At 27.4% G+C, this 12,510-nt stretch overlaps 1 long non-coding RNA gene across 1 annotated transcript in view; it reads right to left on the reverse strand.

Annotated features, from left to right (window-relative positions):
* Positions 1-7,364, reverse strand: part of LOC128861324 (uncharacterized) — a 113,491-nt gene extending 106,127 nt beyond the window's left edge. The window contains exon 1 of the long non-coding RNA XR_008454362.1: positions 5,656-7,364. This is a non-coding gene — a long non-coding RNA (uncharacterized LOC128861324). The remainder of the gene's footprint in view (positions 1-5,655) is intronic.
* Between the last annotated feature and the right edge of the window lie 5,146 nt (positions 7,365-12,510).

Here is a 12,510-nt window from a genome sequence, read left to right on the forward strand (position 1 = left end):
ACAGAAAGTGAAAAATCCACTGCATTTTGCAAATATCTCATATATTTTTTGCTCATCATCACACGACAGAGAAGTTGAATTGTATTGTGAAACAGTTTGGGGGCAACATTGCGTATACGCGACTTTCTTTGGTGAAATTAAACTCAATTATCTCAAAACTACTCTTTGGTGTAGTCAAAAAAAAAACACTATTCAACCAAATCGAGTGCAATTTTAATATGTCCTTCACAACATAAATGGCTATCGCGCGTACTAGACTCCTATTATTTTTCGTATTTTTTTATTAAAAAACTGAAGAAAAAAAATCTGATTTTTAGGAGTCGTACTGATTAACAAGTTTTTTCAGTTTCTGTGTTTCAGATAAATAGAAGCGCCAAAATGGACACCACCGTCCAGGTCCAATTTTTCGGGAGAGTCAACTTCAGCGTCATTTTCAAAATTATTAAAATTAAAAAAAAAAAAAAAAAAAAACAATGTTTGTCATTTTTGTATGTAAACGAAGTTGAATAAAACACGAAAAAATTTAAATATCGGTTTTAAGTTTTTTTTTATTGTAAAAAAAACATGCCTGAAAATACCCTAAATTTTCGAGCTCTAAACCACCGAGGCCACTTAAAAAAAACAAAATCTTTTCGCGAAATTCATAGAGTACTGGCGGCATTAACGGCACTTATTTCTTTCGAAATGAGGAAGGAGCTGCCGTTACGGCGAATATCGAGCGCTATCGAGCCGTGCTGACTGAGCTTTTGGTTCCACCAATTAACGAGTCAAACAGCAACAACATTTGGTTCCAAAAATACAGCGCAACTTGCCACACACCGCGCCTAACAATCAATTTATTGCAATATTCAAGCCACCATTCACGCCAAACGGCCAGATTTACTGAAAAAAAACAGTCAAAAATTGGACTGACTAAGTCGACCTTGTAACTAGTAGCCGTGGTAGAAATAGTATATGCCGGATATCATATTCAAAAATAAATTCCATGAAATTATTTAACAGATTGCAATAGAAAATTCAGACCAACAATGCCATATTTCCGTTTTGTATTATCATTTTAAGTACTCTTTAAACAAAAAAAAAAACACCCTTATGTTGCGGGCACAATCCGAATACTTAACGTCTTAAAAGATTTGTATATTTTGCGTGGAGTATCCAACTCAAAGGATCAATAAATGTTGCAGCGAGAGGATCCCGTTTATATGATCAATGAAAGAAGCGGCGGAAATGCAATTGAATCCGCAAAATATGAGATTTTTTCAAATGTTTCAAGTTATGTTTTACTTTTCATTTTCAGAATATTTGTTCTTTATATAGAGCAAATAAATAGTTTTAATCAACACCTACTAATTTGCACAGAAAATTATTACGAATCAGAACAGTTGATAATTATTAAAGTGTTTATATTTATAATTGAAACATATCTTACTAAGCGGTAAATTCTACATATTTTAATCGAATACTGCAATAGACCCACAACACACCCTCTTAAAAACACTTAATATTATTTTAACCAACCCCCTTGCCTTTCAAGTAAACCCACCTTCCATACAGGCGGCGAATTGGCGCTCCTTTTTCTGGCTCCAACGCCTGACTCAGTTGCACATAGGTACATATCTACTTCAATTAATTTTAATTAGCGTTGTGCCACCCTTGCGAATGTTATCAGATAACCATCAGGTGTACGCCCTCGATACCTTCTTGCAAAAGTATTTGTGCATACGCGCCTAGTTGATTTATATCATAAACTTTGAGAAGGTGCTTCAAATATAAAACTAAATACTCGTATTTTGGGGCCCTGCGCTCTTGCAGATGTTGTAATCTTTCATCTCGTCCTTGACATTAATAATTTTTTACGAATAGAATGTTCTCAATGTAACAGGGAATTATTTAAATTTACCGTATTCAGTTGCATTAAGTTTAATTTAGGCTTAATATACACATACACATACACTTACCGGTGTTCACAATAATAGCGATGTGGCAAATAGCAAAGGTTTGACTATTAATTTTTTTTATTTAGTTTTTTTTAACCATATAACTTAAACTTTCAAGCTGTGCACAAAATTTTTACAGTTACATCAAATTTGTTTCAAAATTTCGAACTTTTTAATCAGAGTTTTTTTAGACAAAGCAGTTTTGTAGCCCATTCAATTTTATTACATGGTTGTGCAAGTGTAACGTGGCTTAAAATTAGCGTTGATTTTTGATAACATTTTCTATTCACGGAGCTGAGCATTCGCTGCATCTAATGAATGCTCGCAATTTTGTTCTTTATATCACAGCACGTTTTGGAGCTACATAAAACTTCCGCTTCTTCATACCAAAATTAAATGGGCTATAAAGCGACATACTCGAAATTTCTCTCGGAATTATGATTAAAGAGCTCGAAATGTTGATGAAAATTGGTGGAAGATTTTTTTTTATTTTATACCAGGTTTGAAACTTTGAGTTATGGTTCTTGTGGCATATTTAAAAAAATAAAATTTACAAAAAATTAAAAAAAAAAAAACAAAATTAAAAAATTCATTTAGTAACAAAAGTAAAAAAACAAATTAAAAAACAATTTAGTAAAAAAAGTATATTATTGTTTTTTTTTAATTTGGTAACAAAAATAATAAAAACTTTTGTTTACTTTAGTAACAAAAGTAAAAACATTAAATTAAAAATCTTTTGTTTTTTAATTTAGTAACAAAAGTAAAAAATAAAAAATATTTTCAAAAATTAAAAAAAATATATGTATGTAAAAGTACAAAAAGCAATAAAAAAAAAATTTACAAACATTTTAGTAACAAAAGTTAACAAAAAAATTTTTTTTAAATTTAGTAACAAAACCAAAAAAAAAAATTGTTTTTTTTAATTTAGTGACAAAAGTAAAAATATAAAATAAAAAAAGACTAAATGTAGTAACAGATGTACAAACGTAAAAATTATTTACAGAAATTAAAAAAAATATTGTATGTAAAAGTAAAGAAAACCAATCAAAACCAAAATTTACAAAAAAATTTAGTAATAAAAGTAAACAAAAAAACTTTTTTAAATGTGATAACAAGAATAACAAAAAAAATACTAATTTCGTAACAAAAGTAAAAATAAAAACAAAAAAATAAAACAAATTAAATTTAGTAACAGACGTACAAAAATAAAAATTATTTATAAAAATTAAAAAAAAAATATATGCAAAATTAAAAAAAAACCAATACAAAAAATTTAGTAACAAAAGGAAACAATAAAAAACTTGTTTAAATTTAGTAACAAAAGTAAAAATTTAAAATAAAAAAAATTTAACTTAGTAACAAAATTACAAAAATAAAAATTATTTACAAAAATTAAAAAAAAATATGTAAAAGTCCAAAAACCATTCGAGAAAAATTTAGTAACAAAAGTGGACAAAAATTCTTTTTTAAATTTAATAACAAAAGTAAAAAACAAATTTTTTAAATTTAGTAACAAAAGTAAAAATATAAACTAAACCAAAAATTTCAATTTAGTAGCAGAAGTACAAAAATAAAAACTATTCACAAAAATTTAAAAAATATATAATATGTAAAAGTAAAAAAACGAATAAAATTTCCAAAAAATGTATTAAAAAAAATAAAAATTTTAAATTTAGTAACAAACGTAAAAATAAAAAATAAAATTAAAAAATTTAAGTTAGTAACAAAAGTAAAAAATAAAAATTATTTACGCAAATTGAAAAAACCAAATGGAAAAGTAAAAAAACAAAAACCGATCAAAACAAAATTTACAAAAAATCCTACAAGTTTGCATCAACAAACAAGCGCCAAAAATATGGCAGTGTTATTTCTTGCTACAAATTAGCTACCACAAGGAAAAACTCAGGAAAAATAGCCTGAAGTGTATCTAAGATATATATAAGGTATAGCTCTCTCTCTCTCCTTTCCCTCTATGTTATATCTTTTTTCTCTCTCGCGGAACGAAAATGCCCAAAACGTTGCATGAACTTGAAATTTTACTCTCCATTCTCGCTCGTCCATCGCCGCCTAAGAAGTTTCACTTCAAAATATTTGCAATATGCCACCCTGCTAACAATGTGAGCACCGGCGTACTTCAACGAATTAACAAAGCAAATGTACTTCTCACTCGATCGATAGCCTTCCATGGAAACTTACCTGAAAAGAGAAAAATTAAATTATTTTATTACAAATAATGGCGAGACACTTAAATAAAAAAGCAATTATTTATCAATAAGCATGTACATGCATATATATAATCAAATGGAGTGTTAGCTGAAACAAAGTGTCATACTTAAAAAACAATTAAGTGGTGCTAAATTAATCATCCAATTTTTTTTTTGTTTTTGTTATTTTTTTTTTTTTTAATTTTTTTAATAATTTTTTTACTAAATGATTGATTTCGAGTGATGGACATCTCAATTTTGGCCTATAGGCGCTTGTCTGTATGTACATATGTATACTCCAGCTATTTAGTTCATAAATTTTACACACTGGTTTGGGTTTTCCCCAATCCATTAGTAGTTGACTATAGTGATCGATATTTCGTAAAGTATCAATCAAAAAATTTAACGACATTTCACACAACAAAAAAAAAAATAATTTGCTGTTGTTTGTTTGTTACAGGGTGTTAACAATGGGAATCAGCATAGATAAAATTCTGTACATTTTATAGTTTTCTTTGATACAGGCGACAATGGAAGCCAGGCCACTGAAATTATGAAAGGTATTTATGGTGCCGATACTGTAGCAGCTAGATACGTGGAATTTTTGTTTCGTCGATGCTGTTCCGGTAGAGAAAATGTCGATAATGTCGAAAAGGTGAAAAATTTCAATAAAAACACAGAAGTAATCGAAGTAGATCGGCATGTTAGTAGTCGTAGCATCGCCCAGGAGCTAAGGATCGACCATAAAAGAGTTTTAAACCATTAGCGCTAGAATTTTACATAAAAATATTGGATTTCTTTTTCCCTAAACTAATCTTAGCATAGAAACGTTTTGCTCTAGTTGAATTTTTTACTACATACTATGAACTCTTTTATGCTAAACTTTTGAAATAAAAACCTTTTGGTCAAAAGTATGCTTTTTTATTAAAAGTGAAATTTGTATATCCGATCTCAGTGTTTTGAGAAAATCAGGAAATGGAAAACATGCACAAGGGGGGGCTGCTATAGTTTTGGCCAATACCGTATATAATCAACTGGAGTTTTATCTGAAACAAAGGGTCATACTTAAAACAAATGTTAGATGTACTTAGGTGGCGCAAAATTAATCATCCATTTTTTTGTTTAGAATAACTTTTTATTAAATAAAACAAAATTGAGTCATGGACATCTCCATTTTGAATGTCACACTTAAAACAAAAATATTAGGTGGCGCAAAATTAATCATACAGTTTTTTGTTTAGAATAATTTTTATTATAAATAAAAAAACAAGTTTAGGCATGGACATAGAGAATTTTGCTCTTTACGCTCTTCATCGTTTGCCTGTTAGTATACTGTGTAGAAAAGAGCTATTTTTTTAAATTTCGTGTAACTTAAAGAAAATCATATAACTTGGCCACTTGGAGTGGTTAAGTCAGTAAAAAGGCACACTGGTTTAACAAAATGTTTCAACAAACATAAGCAGTTGAGTTTACACATATTTACATAAAAGACTTATGAGCGTAAGATTACTAACCGATAACGTTGTTGTTCAATTGATTGGCCAATTCGATGCAGTTGATTCGCGACAACCTGAAGTTAATTAATTTGCTCACTGGCAGCCGAAATTAAATTGTAAATTTTTACTAAATTTTGTAGTTAACTGTTTTGCAGCTTTTTGTTGATTTCTCGTATTAATTCTTCAACTTTATTCTAATAAATAATTTTAAATTCACTTTATGTTAAACTATAGCCAAAAACACACTTTTTCGGCATTAAGCATACAAATACTCAATACTCAACACTCGCACTTGTCGTTCTAAATGCGTTTGCAAATCATTCACACACACTCGAAAATACGTGTACGTGCACGTCGAATAGCTGCATATTTACAGTTGTATTATCAAATGTTACCACTTCTCACATCCACTTGCACTTCCACTTAGGTATTTGTTTTCCACTTTAAAATTTCTCGCTTTAGTTTCTTGTTGATTTATTGTTGAATACTGAAGCCAGCGCGATGTTTACACACAACTGTAGTAGAAAACCATATATATAAATTCATAACTGTACATAAGCAAAGGAAGTTGAAGATAACTAAATGCGCTGGTTGTAGACAAACGTCGCACAAGCAGTCAATCGCTCCTTTAGTCAGTCAGTCAAGTAGTGAGAGGTAGCTTAAAGTGCTTATGTAAACAGCTGTTCGGTTATTATTTGGGTTCGGGTGAAAGACCAGACGAGTACAATGTCGCCTTAGTGGCCCCGGCAGCATTGCATCCACATCAACTATACTGAAGTGTGCCGAACTAAACTCAACTATAGAAAATGGTATGCATTTTTTGTCTACAAGTGCTCTTTTCTTTTACTTTTTTCTAATGTGCTTATAACCGTTATGTTTTACCCCTATTTTTACTATTTCACTTACAATCAACTTCTTCTCTGCATATAGTATAATATTTGTGCTGTAGAAATGGGTTTTTGCAGTCGTTGTACGACTTCTTGCAAGAGGTTGAGCCTGAATTTGTATCCTAGTCGGCTATGCAGCACTCTACCAGCTGGCTGCTAACGCATAACGCAAATAACGAGGTCAAAAACTATCTATGTGTATCTTTTGCAGCTTCGTTCGTTGTTTTTGCAACACAAAAGCGTCACTAACACTTGAGATATGGCTCGCCTAGGAGGAGTGCAATAGTTTGAGTAAATGTCAAAGAGATGTGAAGAAACAATTCTCCTGGTGGTCTTTAAAATTGTGTTCCTTTTTTAGGCACACGATTTATTGTAGTTTCAGCTTTATGATAGCCTCTATCAACCGTTTGCTTTTATTAGACCTATTTTACGACTGGAGAAATGAAATATTTTTTGAAAGGGGAATGGCAAAACAAGAACTATGTAGTCGCACGATTTTGCTGACTCTTGTTGTTGTACGATTTTAATTGCTTTCTGTATATGCCATATTTACATTCAACTTTTGAAGAAACGCCAGCGGCCGCAAGTGAATTCGTTTTTGTGACGTATACGCCATGTAGGTGCACACACAAATTCTGGCTGTTGAATAACAAAAGCACTGACCGACCGGCTTGAGAAAATTTTTTTAAAGAGTACACACAAATAAATAAAAATGTTGAAGAAAAAGAGCTACAATTACCGTGCTCTTTAATTTAAAAACACTTTATGTCTAATAATTCTACATTCACTTGAACTTATTAAATTTAGTTAATTTTTTAAGTTGAATTTTATTATCATATATTTTTATTTTATTATTATATATTTTACTTTATTTGTTTAATTCAACTTAATGTAATTAATTTTTCTCTTTGATTCAATTTAATTTATATTTGTTTAATGTAACTGAGTTTTGAATACTGCAATTTGATTTAACTCAACTTAATTTAACCTCAAGCATTGTTTGTGTCAAATTGAAACAAAACAAATATACGTAAATTAAAGTGCATTCAAATTTAATTAAAAAAAAATTTTAATTTCGATATTATTGCATTAAAGCTTTTAATATCAGTGTTCTTTTTAGCAGACAAATGTTTGTGTGATGTTGTTGTTTTAGTAGGGGTTTTTCTATATAACTTTTACTTTATTTTTGTTGTTGTTGTAGCATCATAAACATTCCCCATATATAAAGGGTGGTTAAATTTCAAGGGCCGATGTTGAATGTGAACCACACCTAAACGTCAAGTCTTTTTCTGCATTTCATTTGACATTTTTCAATCTCAGACTAACTCAATTTAAACCATGGAAAAATACACAGTCGAGCAACGCGTTAAAGTTATTCAGGCTTATTATGAAAACGAGCGTTCAAATTTCGAAGAAAATCATCTTCAATGATGAGACACATTTTCACCTCAGTGGATTCGTCAATGAGCAGAATTGCCGCTCTTGGGCGAATGATAATCCAAGAGTGATTGCCGAAAAACCAATGCACCCACAAAGAGTGACTGTTTGGTGCGGTGGCATCATTGGGCCGTATTTTTTCCAAAATGAGGCCGGTCCGGCAGTTACTGTGAATAGTGTGCCCGAATTGGAAGATATGGATGTGGACGAAGTGTGGTTACAACAGGACGGTGCCACTTGTCACACAGCTAACGAAACAGTGGCTCTTTTGCGCGAAAAATTAGAGGGCCGAATAATCTCACGTCGCGGCGATGTCAATTGACCGCCAAGATCATGTGATTTGACACCGTTGGACTTCTTAATTTGGGATTATTTGAAAGAAAAGGTGTACGTCGATAAGCCAGCAACAATTCAAGAGCTAAAGGATAAGATAATTCGGCACATTAACGGCATAGAACACCAATTATGCCTCAGCGTCATCAAAAATTTGGACCATCGGATGGAGGTGTGCCGCCGAGACCGCGACGGCCATTTGGCCAATATTTTATTTCATACGTAATTGAGCCCTACCAATATTATCATAATAAAGGGAAATGACAACAATTTCCTAAACAAATTGTATTTTATTCAAGATCAGCACCGGCCCTTGAAACTTAATTTATGAGGAAGTGACAGTCCTTGGCCGGATATAAATCCGGGTCATTCCGGTAGCGTAGAACCGACTGTCGTGGGACGTATTTTATTTTAGTTTACTTTAACTTTTAGTTTTAATTTCAGTTTATTTCAATTTATTTTATGATTTTAATTTCATTAAATGGTTTTGATTTTTTATGTGTTCTTCTTTGTTATATTTTCCTATATTCACCCTTTTTAAATTTTTTTTTATTTCACTTTTATTGTTTTCATTTTATTTTGCTTCAATGTATTTGTTTTATTTTTTTTTTTTAATTATTTCTATTTTTTATTGTTGTTAGCTTTATTTTATTTACTCTTTTATTTAGCTTTCTTATTTCTATTTCACTCTAATTGTTTTAATTTGACTTTGCTTAAATTATTATTTTTTTTAATTCATGTTTTTCTTGGTTTGATACTTTAATTTGTAATTTTTGTTATTTTAATTTTTATTTTTTGTTATCTTTATTTTATTTACTCTTTTGTTTAATTTTTTTATTTTTATTTTACACGAATTTGAATATTCATTAAATTTTCATAAATTTTAAATAATTTTTTTTTTTTTTTTTTTTGTTATCTTTATTTTATTTACTCTGTTGTTAGTTTTCTTATTTCTATTTCACTCTAATTGCTTTAATTAATTAATTATTATTAATTTTATAATTACTAATTATTTTGTTTCAATTTTTTTGTAATTCTAATTCATGTTTTTTTTGCTGTGATACTTTAATTTGTAGTTTTTGTCATTGTAATTTTTATTTCTTGTGATCTTTACTTTTTTACTCTTTTTCTTAGTTTTTCTTATTTTATTTTATTTTATTTTATTTTCATTTAGCACTTTTTAATTATTTAATGTTTTTTTTTAATAATTTTATTATTTAATTTCGTTCAATTTTTTTACTTGTTATTTTTTATATTTTCTTTTATTTACTCTGTTTTTTTATATTTTTTATTTTATTTTACTTTGAAACAAATTGGCTTTTTTATTTTTTAATTTGTTAAATTTTTTATTTTGTTATATAATTGTTTAAATTTGTTAAGGTTTGTTTTGTTTCATTTTGTTAACCTATTTTAGTAATTTTTCCATTTTTATTTTACTTTATTTTCATTTAGTAGCGTGTTTTAATTTTATTCGACTTTTTCGAGTTTTTATATTTTATTTTGTTTTATTTTAAAACAAATTGACTGTTTTATTGTTTGATTTGTTACATTGCTTTTTCTTTAATTTTTTTCATTGATATTTTAATTTATTTTCTCTTTTTTATTATTTATTTCATTTTTTTTTTTTTTTTTTTGTTACTTTTCATTCTATTTTATATTTTTTTATTTTAATTTTACTTTCCTATATTGCAATATATTTTATTTCCAAAGTTTTTTAATGTCTTTTTTGTGTTTTATTTTATTCACTTATTTTCGTCATTTTTCCATTTTTACCTTACTTTATTTTTATTTTGTAATGCTTTTTATTTTCTTTAATTTTATTCAATTTTCTACTTTTTATTTTTTATCTTTTATTTTATTTACTCTGTTTATGTATTTATTTTTTTTTTATATTTTACTTTAAGTCAAATTGACTGTTTTATTGTTTGATTTGTTACAATGATTTTTCTTTCATGTTTACATTTAGTAACAGAAGCATAAAAATAAAAATTATTTACAAAAATGAAAAAAAATATGTAAAAGTAAAAAAAAACAATCAAAAAAAATTAGTAACAAAAGTAGAAATTTTTTTTTTTTAATATAATAACAGAAGTACAAAAAAAAAACTTTTTTTAAATTTAGTAACAAAAGTAAAAATATGAAACAAAAAGAATTTTTTTAATTTAGTAACAGAAGTGCAAAAATAAAAGTTATTTACAAAAATGAAAAAAAAATATGTAAAAGTAAACCAATAAAAAAAAAAAACTTAGTAACAAAGGTAGACAAAAAAGTATTTTTTAAATTTAGTAACAAAAGTAAAAAAAAAACTTTTTTTAAATTTAGCAACAAAAGTAAAAATATAAAACAAAAATTTTTTTTTTAATTTAGTAACAGAAGTACAAACAAAAAATTAGTTACCAATTTAAAAAAAATACGTAATATGATATTTTATTTTATTATCTCTTTCTTGTTATTTATTAAATTCTTTTGTTATCTTTTATTTTATTTCTCTTCTTTTATTTTTATTTCACTTTACTATGTTTTCATATGTTTCAGTTTATTTTTGTTTTACTTTTTAATATTTTTTGTTTTAACTTTTATTTTATTTACTCTGTTTATGTCATTAAATTTGAGGTATATTACTTTTTTATGTTTTATTGTTTTTTTTTTATTCAAGCTTAATTTTTTTTTGTTTATTTTTGTCTTTTTCGTACTTTCTTTAATTTTTGTTTTTTTTTTGTTTTTTGGCTTTTGCCTTTAAAATTTATTTACTCTTTTTCGGTTACTCTGTTTTGAGTTTATTTTAAGCCAATTTTTTTATTTTTTTAATATATCGCATTTTTTCCTTTTAGTTTTGTGTATCTTTTATTTTATATTCTCTTTTTTTTATTTTTTTTCATATTTTGTTTTTTGTCATTATTTAATTTAAAATAATTTATTTTAACTTTTTTATTTAGGCCCTGGCAGCTAATACTCGTACTCGTATCAACTTTGACTGTTAATTAATTCTTATAAATAAACAAACCATAAATAATTTTATTTACTCTGTTTATTTATCTTTTATTTTAAGTCAATTTATTAATTCGCTTTTCTACTTTATTTTCATATTTTTGTTACCTTTCATTTTATTTTAGTTAATTTTATTTACTCTGCTTATTTTATTTCGAGTAAACTTAATTTGGATAGTTTTAATTTGACAGCAACGGAGAACCTAAATGCGAATTTCTCACGAAAACTGTTTTTGAAATATTAAATTTGTTGTTATAAAGCATTTAAAGAATACAGTTATTAAGGCAATATTTTGAGCGTTTTTGGCAAATAAAATAACTATTTGATTGTAATGAGTTTGGATCAGAGTTGCGCATTTGGAAGTAGAGTAAGGTCGATCTTTTGAATGTCACTCCCGAACTGTCACAGCTGCAACATTTTTTAATAAAAAAAAAATATTTTTATTTAGTTATGTTATCTACACCTTTTACAAATCCCAATTATTGTAAAGGTTATAAGTGAAGAGATAAATACAAAAATAGATTTGAATATTAATTAAGTCTATGCTGCGTAGTATCACAGAATTTTGACCCGTTTTCACATATGTACTTTCTTTTAGGTTTTCCTTCTAATTTTAATAAAAAAACCTAGTTTATTCTACAATAAATATCATATAAATCAAAGTTTCCAACTTTGTATAAGAAAAATTTCCAATAAAATTTCTAAATTTTTAACCCCAATTACGGCATTATTTTATATGGAGAAAAAGTATAACACCATCAGGTAAGAAAATATCAAAAATCAACAACAATTTCGCAGCACTTCAAACTTGCACATTTGGGTTCTAAAATTTTATTTGTTATACAACTGTGAGCCCCATTTCTTTTTTTAAGTTTCGTTTAAACAATTTGAAATTTCGATAAAAATTTGCGGATTTTTAATAAAATTTGTACAAAGTTTAGAAATCGAATTTATGTACAGTATATGACAATTGTTGTAGAATGAACAATATCTTTATAAAAGCTGAATGGAAATTAAAAATAAAAATGGGCAAAGAAGTTGTGGCACTCTAATGTTTTCGCGAATTCTGTCACCTTTTTTCATTCATTTCACCAAAAACTTCCACATAAATTTTCTCGTTTGTTTTTACTAAATAAAAATATCTGTACACAAAACATTCAGCTCAACAAACTAAAGCCTTTACTTTCAAGGCTGCGGTATACCACTCCTCACCCCGAAATTTCGTTTA

The sequence above is a fragment of the Anastrepha ludens genome, chromosome 4 (assembly GCF_028408465.1).
Source record: "Anastrepha ludens isolate Willacy chromosome 4, idAnaLude1.1, whole genome shotgun sequence".
NCBI lineage: Eukaryota > Metazoa > Arthropoda > Insecta > Diptera > Tephritidae > Anastrepha > Anastrepha ludens.